The sequence below is a fragment of the Telmatherina bonti genome (genome assembly GCF_933228915.1).
Source record: "Telmatherina bonti genome assembly, chromosome: 15".
In the NCBI taxonomy this organism is placed as follows: Eukaryota; Metazoa; Chordata; class Actinopteri; order Atheriniformes; family Telmatherinidae; genus Telmatherina; species Telmatherina bonti.
Window position 1 is genome coordinate 16,883,627 of NC_136613.1, and position 11,023 is coordinate 16,894,649.

At 37.8% G+C, this 11,023-nt stretch overlaps 1 protein-coding gene across 1 annotated transcript in view; it reads right to left on the reverse strand.

Moving 5' to 3' along the window:
• The window catches only part of myo16 (myosin XVI), a 99,902-nt gene extending 89,900 nt beyond the window's left edge, over positions 1-10,002 (reverse strand). Inside the window, exon 1 of the mRNA XM_079254054.1 lies at positions 9,907-10,002. The gene's annotated coding sequence lies outside the window, so the exon portion shown is untranslated. The remainder of the gene's footprint in view (positions 1-9,906) is intronic.
• Between the last annotated feature and the right edge of the window lie 1,021 nt (positions 10,003-11,023).

Sequence of the window (11,023 nt, forward strand, 5' to 3'; positions counted from 1 at the left end):
CTGCCATGCTGGATCTGTACATAAGAGTGCTGGCATGTGATCTGACTGAAAATAGCAGTGCAGGAGGCCTAATGCAAGGATGATTCCCAATTAGGGTGCAGCCAGAGGCACTTGAAATGTTTGGGGGTTATACATTTTATATGATGAGAACTTCTCAACTTAAATATTCATCATTTGTGATATATTTGCACAATCAATATTTGCCTATGTTGCTTGACAGTTTAAAATTTAAAGTACTATCTGCATGAATTATAGATTGCTGTTTAACACCATGCAAATAAATAATGAGAATAAATTATTTTTAAAATGAGTCATTGCACACAGATTAATCACTTCATATATGTTCCTACCTTCTTCATTTGCTTAATCAGTTATTAAATTTCAAAATTTCGAGAGGCAAAAAGTAACTTCAGCAGAAGTAGATGAAGAGGAAAAAACACATTATTACTCTGTTCACTTACTATGAAATGGAAATATGAAAGCAGATTATTTAAAGTGATGTAAAAAGTAAAACAGGATTGGTACCAAGGGTATTTTATAATAGTAGAAACAGAGCTATAATGTCAGATGCTAGCTGAAATCATAACATAGACACAGAGACCATACGGTTGTATTTAGGTTGGTAAATTGCTGATTCAGTTAACAGTCTTATTCATGTTTTGGGGTATATTCTCATGTAAAAGCAGAATGAGTCCACATAGAAACAATGTTTCAATCCAAATGCCCATAGAAAGGTTATTTATTTATTATAATTTGAAATAAACATGAAATTGCTTTGACTGCATTTGAATGTTGATGTTTGTCCACAGCCCAACTAAAACACACACTTACACTGTTTGTATGCAAACATTATGTACTAACCTCATATACTCCAGACAGCTATAACTGTTTCATCAGTGATTCTTTCTCTCATGCTTTTTTCAACGCACAGGACAGAACTGCAGTAATGGCAGCTCAATTCCATCCCACTATGTCACCTACTGTAGCTGACAGTGCCAACTGTCTGACACTCCTTTTTGCTCGACACTGGGGCCAAGCGAGCATTACAATCCAAGATTTTTTTGTGTGGTAGCATGAGAAGGCTAATTTTAAGTCCAAAAAATCCCCCAGAAAAAATGTTTAAAATACTCCCTTCTAACTTTACCAGATGTTACCTGATGCACTGAGAAGTACTTCGCTCTATTTCTTTAATATATTAATGTATAATTATATGCCAATATTGCCATCTCTAACTTATTTCTCCTTTTTTCCACAGGTCTTCCTGAATAAGTGCAGTTGTACATGTTGATCTGTCTTTCCTGTCGTCTCCACCCCAACCAGTCGAGGCAGATGGCTGCCCTGCCTGAGCCGGGTTCTGCCGGAGGTTTTCTTCCTGTTAAAGGGGAGTTTTTTCCTTCCCACTGTCGCCGCGTGCATGCTCAGGATGGGGGATTGGACCGAGGTCATGACTAGATGCAATCAATTGGTTTCTATTATAGGATATGTATGAATTGGCTTGAAATGAAGTGTATGTTGATTTGTGTATGTAAAGTGCCCTGTGACAACATTGTTGTGAAGTGGCGCTATACAAATGAAGTTGAATTAAATTAACTTAAATATAGCGTAAATCACCTGTTGTTGACACTGTCCTTCTCGGTCAACTTTACTCATAGCTAACTTCATTATAATGTCATGGTCTGAGTGAATACTCGATTCTGATTGGCTGAAGGGCGTCCTTATAAAAAGTGTTTTTTATATTTATAGTTTTTTTTTTTTGTTTTTTTTTTTTTTTAAAGTTACATAAACAGTCAAATAGTCTGATTGTTCTAAATCATTGTGCTGGCCTAAACGGTAGTAACTAACCATGGCAACAGAAACTACAGCTACAGCTGTGGGTCGACTCTAAGACAATGGACTGGTGACACGCCAGATCATGTTTGTGACGAGGCATCACTGTGAAAGCAGCCTGCAGTCTTATTGGGCTCCATCAGTCTAGGAGAGAAGAGAATGGAGCAACCTCCCAACCAGCAATGGAGCAAAATCCCAAGCACCAGTGGTCAGGGTACACAAACGTTAAATTTCTGTCCTTCAAATGTTATTACAATTGACATGCCAGTATCAGTATCAAATTTCACGATCAATTATAATACTGCATTTATTTAAAAATGGTTTGTTCCTGTGTTTGTGTCTTTTCTAAAAGGTACTGTCTAACCCAAGACCTGTTAACAGCAGATAAGCTGAAAAAAACAGTATAAAATGATTGCACAGGAGACGTGGTTGCATTCTTCCAACATCTCTCAGCTTATTTTAAAAAAAAAAAGAACCCTTTCTGCTGTTTATATTGTTCAGTTTGCACTTTAGTATTTCCTGTACATTTTAATTGTCTCTGCAGACATATCCAATTGTGCACTAACACCAACATCAATGTTGGTGCTATAAACTATCACATCAAATCCATTGCATTTTTCTATGTCAATTTTATCAACTAGCAAGCATTTATTATTAATGTGATCAAATTGTAAAGATACAAAACAAAAAAAAAATTGATGATATCCTATCTGATTACTTTGACAAACTATAAAAACGAGGTAGCATGCTTTATTCAATGTTTGAAATCATACATTTAACATTAAATTGTGTTCATAAACACAAGCTAACGTATGGAGCCTTTGTATAATGTATATTTAGTCAGACCAATACTTGTGGATGAGCAGCCCACGTTCCCAGACAACTTAATGCTGACTTAATGCTAGTTAGCCAACCAGAGGCACGCTTCACCGACCATTTCAATAACGAAACAACTCATAAAAGACATTTCTACACCCATGTGTTCCCACTAATTATTTCTGAAAATTTACAAGCAAGTTGCAGGAGTTTAGGGGGTGTTTCTCACCTGAAAAACGGAGTACACAATTTAATCACGGGAGACGCGATTGTATTCGCCCAAGATCTCTCAGCCATTAAGGAAAACGGTAACGCACCATTGGCTTAAGTCACTGTTCTGCTATGCGCCTCCTACTGGCAAGTTATTGTTACTGCATTTGACTGAATAAATGAGGGTCAACTAAAACTTAAAACATTTTATAGAAAATAACATCCATCTAGCTTCCCAACCACTTAACTAGAAAATAACATTACATAAAAAATAAAAGTAACTGACCAAGATGAAGACTGTGAACCCACATTAGTGAGCATCACACTAGCTTACCATATTTGCTACGGAGTGAATGATGGATAATATTTATGAACACTATTTAGGATCGACTTATTTGCTTGACACACATTTAATAGCCAGAGTGATAGTGGATAATATTTCATGCAGTAAAAATGATTTCGGAAACTCTGGACTTGGATTCTTTTAAACAAAATTTGGCATCGTCTTTTGGACTCACAAGTGGTGAGAGGTGCATTTGTCCTCTGAAATGATACTTTGAATTATGGAACATGACGTTAAGCAATCGTTTCACTTCCTTCCACTGATTGGGCCATATATAACAGTTGCTGCTGACTGAACAGCAGGTTCTTCAAAGAGAGCCAGTTAGATTGGCACTCACAACAAGATATATTAAATAGTCCACTTAGCTGCTTCCTGGGAAGAATGTATCATTTTAACAATAAAAATCAACATTAATATCTCAGTAATTGATTTAATGTTTATTTCCTAAGTGAACATGGGATAAGAGTGGTAATGCCCTTCGAGGTGTCCATTATCAGAAAGCAACTGTCCTCTGGTTCACGAAGGACATTTCACGCCTTTGCATCATCCATTCAGTAAGGAGTAAACAAAGAGGACCCGTGCATTACACAGTTTTAATGCACAACATGGATTCTAGAACACCATGACGCAAAACGGTTTGTTTACACATGTGGACAAAATTTCTGTCACAATGGTCACAGAAAGAGCTTGAATCTGACAAGAGATAATAAATAAAAGTTCTGTCGAATTTAACCAAAGAAAGTCAGACATCACTTTTTTAACCATGCTCAACTCACACACACACACACATGCACACACACACACTTATACACGTATATATAAATACATATATATATATATATATATATATATATATATATATATATATAAGTCATGAAACAGACATGAATAATAATAATGGTACCCTTAGCTTATAATTTGGCATTAGAAATAAAGAGCATTAGCTTACTTTACAAGTGCGTATATTAGGCAATGACAACACTATAGTGCCCTCTAGAGGCTGACACGGAAAACTACTTTTAATAGTTAGCTTCTCAGCCTGGGCATGAGGGGAGGGGGTGTCACAGTATTTTTGGTGCCTGAAAACACTATTTAAACCAGGTCCCTAAGTGAATAAATGTGGATAATAAACATCGCCTTCACAACATTTTAAAACAGATATCCTTTTTTTTTTTTTTTTTAATTTACTTTTTTTTTTTTCTTTAAAGAAGGCTCGTGCGTCAAGTCAATTTGTGGTTTGTTGGCAGGTGTGTAAAGGAGGTCCTGGAGGAAGATATGATGGAACCACTATTCTGATGCATCCAATATGAAAGGTTATAAAGAAAACATTCTGATTTTTTTATTTTGAATGAGGCATATAAAATAAGAAGATTTCACTCGTTCTCTCAGATATTCACATTTTAAAATTAAGTGACCATTTTAGCCGATAGAGTAAATACATAGTTTAAATAAATATTAAACCAGGTGAGGACTAGTAGCATGAGTTACTGTGCACATGGATGCTAAGAGTTCAAATGATAAGTTACAACCTAGAGATGTCTTGAACAGCCAGATTTTTTTTCTAAAAAATATTGTAATAAAAATGTCCCTTAACACTACAAACACTGTGGTGGTGTCTGATTAAAGACGTGTTAACTGCTGTGCAGTGTGGATATTACGCTGGTTTTCTTGTGTTGCTCTTGAGGTTACAGGAGTCGTGTACTCATGTCAGTTCACACCTGCTGTTATTACACCTGCCTGTTACACAACCCTGGCTTGGTGTTTGCTTACCTTCCAGGTCTGATTGTCTTACAAGAACAAGTGTATACTTGTACTTTTTGCATGAGTGTAAAATAGTTATATCAGGATGCACAGAGATCAATAAGAAAGAGATATTAGATATTAAAAAATAATTGGATTTAATTGTACATATTAAAAAAACTAAAACAGAACATGTAGACAACATTGTAAGAAAATAACATTTTTCTTCATGATATTCTTGAATTCTTGCAAAACCTTGAACACACATTTACCGCTCTGAAGATTTAGCAGGGTGTTTGTGAAAATGTTATTTTAAAACTTAATTATTCATTAACTGTGTAAAAATACTGATATAGTTTTCTGTCCATGGGCAGTGTGTGTGTGTTTATGAGTGTGCTACAAATCTGTTGTAATCACTCTGAGGAGTTCATTATAATGTTAATCCGATCACTTTTCACTTCATGTTAACAGCTCAGTCAAGGTTTAAAGTGAACAGCAGTTCAGTGTAAAAACAATCTAACACAGTGTTCATAAGGCTAGTTAAAAGCCAAATACAAGTGGACGGTAGCAGCTTGCTAAGAGAGAATTTCAGCATTTTGCAACATGATGCAGCACAACATATGGAGTGTGTCCAGGCAGTTTCCAAAAAGTGATTTTCTAAAAACTCATTCCTATTTTGTCAGCTACATGTCAAAGGCAGTCTGGATCAGTTTGGAATGTATTCATATGTAACTTCAGAGTTTAGCTTAGTCCTGTCGTCCATTTACTGTATGATGCCAATGCAAACATAAAAAAGCCCTCTTAACTAATAAACACAAAAAAATAAATAAATAAATAAAAAAAATAAAAAATCACTTATTCCACAGAGACACTCTTACATCTGAAATACAACAGGCTCTCAATTCCTATCATTTTACAGCTGAAGAAGCCAAAGCTGTCAGTAACTGGGTGAGAGAATGGTGAACATCTGTGTCATCATCTGAACGGAAAATTGCTGGAAGAATCAGCAGGCTGATTCAGCCCATCATCACAACTCGCCAGGAGGAGGAACAGGATGCGATGGCATCAACACAGAGGGAAGAAAAGCCGTCAGTGTCAGGAGAATTTGAAAGACAAATGAAGCAAATTAATGTGACAAAAGCAGGAAAGACAGAAGAGAGTAATTAATAACTCTAACTCTAACTAATCATTTTCTATCCTTACTTTCTGTCTATAATTACATGTTCCTCTCTAAATCACCTTCCCTCCCCTCTCCTGAATCACTTCAGAATCCCGAAAACTGGAAGAGAGTCCAGCTCTCTCTTTGCTTTTGTCTATCCTATACTAGCCTTTTATTCATCTCCCAGCTCAAGCAGCTTGCACAATGGACAGCGCTGGAACGGAAAAGATGCATGTGAGCCTCAGCAAGAGACAATCAATACCCTGACAAACAAAAGAAGAGGGCAAGCCAGTGTGTAACAGTTCTAACTCAAGCAGCTCTCTGTATAAAAGACACAACCCTCCCCTGCCCTTATTGTGCTCCCTGATGATTGAGGATGAAACAAATGGCCACTGCCTGACACACAAACACTCTTCTACTGAGTCACAGTAAGCTCACACAGTCAGTTGGCTCCAACTGCTAACCCACATCACCACCCGGCTTATGTTATCATGCTACACTCAGAGCTGTTCAAACTCAAATACCCATGTTCCCCAAGATGCCTGCTGTTGTTGTAGGCAAATGTACACAAGCACACACACCCTCACACACACCCCAAACTTTCAGAAACAGTCATTATTGTCTTCATCCAGCTTCTTTGTCAAAGCCGAGTAAACTACTGCACTAAAGACATGGAGTCATGATAGGGGTGAAAGAAAGAAGAGAAAAGCATCACATTCTTACTTTTAGATACATGATGATTACAGGTCTGCAGCAATATCTGCATCCGCCCACACGGGGCAATCAACGTGTATAGAAGCGGAAAGTTGCATGTGTTTTCACATGTGAACGAGGTTCCAATGAAACAGTTCGAAACATTATGAAAACTTAAGACAACAAAGAAAAAGACAAAAAGCTGGATGGACATTGGTCAGACATAAATATGTAAGAATTTACCTGACAATGACAAACCACCGAGACATAAGCTCAATTTGCCATTACCTGCACTCTGAAGAGCTGCTAAAGCAAAGCCCTTGTTGTGTCTCTTCAACAAAAGTTTTAAAAAAAATGTCAAAGTTAAAAAACAACATTTGGACAAACAACATGTGACTGATACATTGTAGGCGTATACTGAGCTCCAATTTAGAAAATAAAAAACATTTACAAATGTCAATTTTAGTTATTGTTTTACTTCTAGGAATAAAAATGTTGGTTAAAGACTTTTTTTTTTATTAACAATGAAACCAAAACTAAAACCAATTAAAGAATCACAAACACACATAGACATAATCCTTTAGCTGTTTGGCCCAATGCATGATTAAACTGTTCCATATACACACTGCAGCATGTTAACTGGTTAGTCATGTAAATGCACATTGTGCAGCAAGTACTGTTATCTGCCACTTAGTCTAGCTGGCTGTAAAAGAAAGCCAAATGCAAACAGCTTGGTGTCACTTAAATGTAAGCATATTTTCAAGTGTTTGAACTGTAAAACTGCCCTTTGTTTTCCTGTCTGTTGCCAGCTTACATGGACAAACATCAGACATATAGCATGCTCTTGATAAATTACTCTAGATAACAAAGAAACCAAACAAACTTAACAATTATGCTAAAATTAAATGGGCACTGTTTGTGTATGACTTTAATGTTTTTAATATTGTCCAATACAACAAAGGTTTCTCCTGCCAAAAGGTTGAATTGGATAAAAAAGAAAATCTAAAAATGGATTCCTGAGTTGTCATTGAGGTTAATAAACTAGTAAAACAAAGCGGAAGTCACTACAATAATAACTGCAGCAGACAACAGACAATCCTGACTCCTTTTTAGAAAAAATCAAGCATTTGTTTGAATGTGAGCAAATGAAGCAGGTACAGCAGCCCCATCCATTCCACAATGTTCCATTTACAGTCGTTTGCTCTGATATGCAGCAGAGGGCGCTCTAAAAGTCACATGTTTACAGTCCTGCAGGAGTGGAGGACACCATCAGACATCCACAGCACTGAAGTGGGTTTGTAGTCAGTGTTGTAAAAACTGACTCACAACTGATCATGTTACACAGATGGTGTCAGCATCATATGTTTGAGGGGTTTTAGGGCAAACAGGCAATTCTTTATACAGACATAATAGTAACTTTATTCTTTATTCCTTCTAGCATGGAAGCTGTCAGTCAGTGTAGACAAGATTGTGGATTTTAATGTCATCAATACTGAATCAGCACAATTCATATCAATCAGTAACCACTTTGAAATTGTGCCAGAAAGTAGAGAGTGAAGAAAGAGTAAGATATAGATTTAAACTAAAACCCACTGGCTTTACTAAATCCAACACAAACTAATGCAGCCCTTAGTGGAACGTCCTAGATCTGGTTTCAGATTGTTTACTTACAATGTTAGAGGAAAAAACGTTTTGTTTGGTTATGTTTGGCTACGGGGTAATTTTGTTCTCAAGCAGATAAATGAAAGATCCTTCATAGCTCGCTACTACTGACCCACTTGTGCCTCCAACCATGCTGTCCAAAAAGCTGGCAGACTTACATTCAGGCATTCAGCTGAGCTTTTAAAATGACTAAACCAGGCTTTATGGTTTGTGTACTGGAGCCCTACTATCCACACTGGCTGCATTTTCAACACTCGTACCATGAACTGAGACACTTTAAAGGCAAAAACTGTATAGAAATTCACAGAATCCCAAAACTGCTAGTAGCATATTTTTCTTATCAGTTGAAAATTAAATAGTCGGAAACAGCCTTAAGTATATTCATCCCCCTCTATATTCATAATTAATGCCCTGAGCCTCTCCACAAAGCTGAAGCTGGACATAGTGATCACCCCAAGTGGAGTGATATTTCTTCTCCTGTACTTAAAATTTGACATCATGCCTTCTGCTCTTGAACTCTAAATCCTATCAAAACACTGTACTTAAACGGAATAAAACAGGATCATCTAATTCTGAAAACAGCAATGTGACCTCATAAATGTAAATCTCTCTGCCTGCTCTCTCTTGAAAAAAAAAAAACAAAAAACAACAGATATGTGTGCCAACTTATAGTCCTATTAAACGATAATATCTCCAAATCGTTTAATAGGACTATTAATCCCTAGACTGCTAATCTAATCTATTACATCCTCATCCTCTGTCCACATGCTGGATGTGAGAGTTTTGATTGATTTCCAGCCTTTTGCTGTTAGTCATTTGGTCCACAGGGGTCAATGCAGGTCAGCTTCCTACATTATTCACACAGCCAAAAGAACGGCACAAGTGTTGTCGATAAATTCGGCATGGAAGAGATGTGCTCTGCAAAGGAAGCACAACCTTAAATAGGGAGCCAAGTGCACAGGCTGACAGTGATAAATGGACTCTTATACAGTAGACAAGGAAATATAAGGTAACAAACAAGTTGATGGATATCTTAAACAAGATATCTGTCTTTCTATCTTCTAAGTTTAAGCTCCAACTTGTGACAATCTGGGTTTACAGGAGAGTTCAGTTTAAGTCATTGATGTCTTATTGTGCACAAAAATGAGCTAAATCAGCTGTTCATTCCAAACCAGAAACACAAATTATTTTGCAAAAAGCATGTCATGGTATATTTAGACCAATGACAACTGCATGGCACATCTGCTTCTCCCTTCATTCCCAGTGACACACCGGTCGCACCACATTTAACACACATACACACGCACAACAAACAATTTCACCCCCTGCTCATTTGACACATTTAAGACTTGGACACAGTTTTATGAGCAAAAATCCCACTTGCACTCATCATCACCCCCAATAATCAACCTTCAGAGCAAGAAAGTGGGTGAGCAGAGAAAAAAAAGAGCCTTACCAGAGAGAGCCCCGTCCTCAGCAGACACCAGTGTGCGGAGGGGAGAGAAATGTGTCTGCCTGGCGAAAACCCAGCGAGAATCGTCTCCCCGTGCTCCACCACCAAATCAATTTCACACTTGCACACCTCCCCGCCACTCTGATGTCATTCATTCATCCCCTTCCCCCGTAGCCATGGAAACTCTGCCGCTTGTAGCTGGACATTCTTGTACATCTGTCTTTCTTTCTCTCTATGTCCCTCCCCCTCTGAAGACCCTAGTGAGCCCAGCCCACTTACTCGATCTGAAGGGTGCAGTTAACACCCCCAGCCTCATAAGCACCCCCCCCCCCCCCCCCCCTTTCTGCTCTCCACCATCACACTGCAGAGCATATGCAAATAAATGAAAAGAAAAAAGTATGTAGGAGGGAACAGATGAAGTAGGAGGCGGTGGGCTTCACCTCATGCCTGCTTGTCCTCATGACTTTTTGGTCAGAGAGGCTGAGTTTGTCAGGGCAGCCGATGGACAAACAAGCAAAACAAGAGGAGAAGCAAAGGAGCTTCGAGGAGTTTGCAAGAAATCTTTTGTTTCAGTGTGAGCTGTCCCTTCTGCACAAAGAAAACCACCACATCAAATGTGTTAAATATGCTGATGACCAGATGGCTTTGTTAGTCCAAAAGCACAAACCTTGTGATAAATAGTTAATGACAACCACCATCATTACTATTCTGCACTGCCAATAATCCGTATACTGACCTTGAAGGAATGGGAGGAAAACCTGACCATCATCACATTCTTTATTCAATTACAAGCAGCCCTCGCTGCCAGTCTGTGTGATCACTTAAAAGCCTTTATTATCATCCCAATACCAACAAGCTCAAGCTGTTCATCTCTGCCATTTCAGTCTGCCGCTGACCCGCTTGTACACTTTAATTTAACTTCTGCACATCCACATTTTCTACCTTCTCTGATAGTCATGTGTTGGACCAATAGCATCTGAAAGGTTGTAAATTAGAAGGGGAACAGATGTAGCAAAGCGATGGCAAAATAACCTCTACAGGCCAAAAAAAAAAAAAAATAGAGATATATATAAATAATAAATAATTTATTCTTTTACCTCAACTTGCCACGCACTGAGGA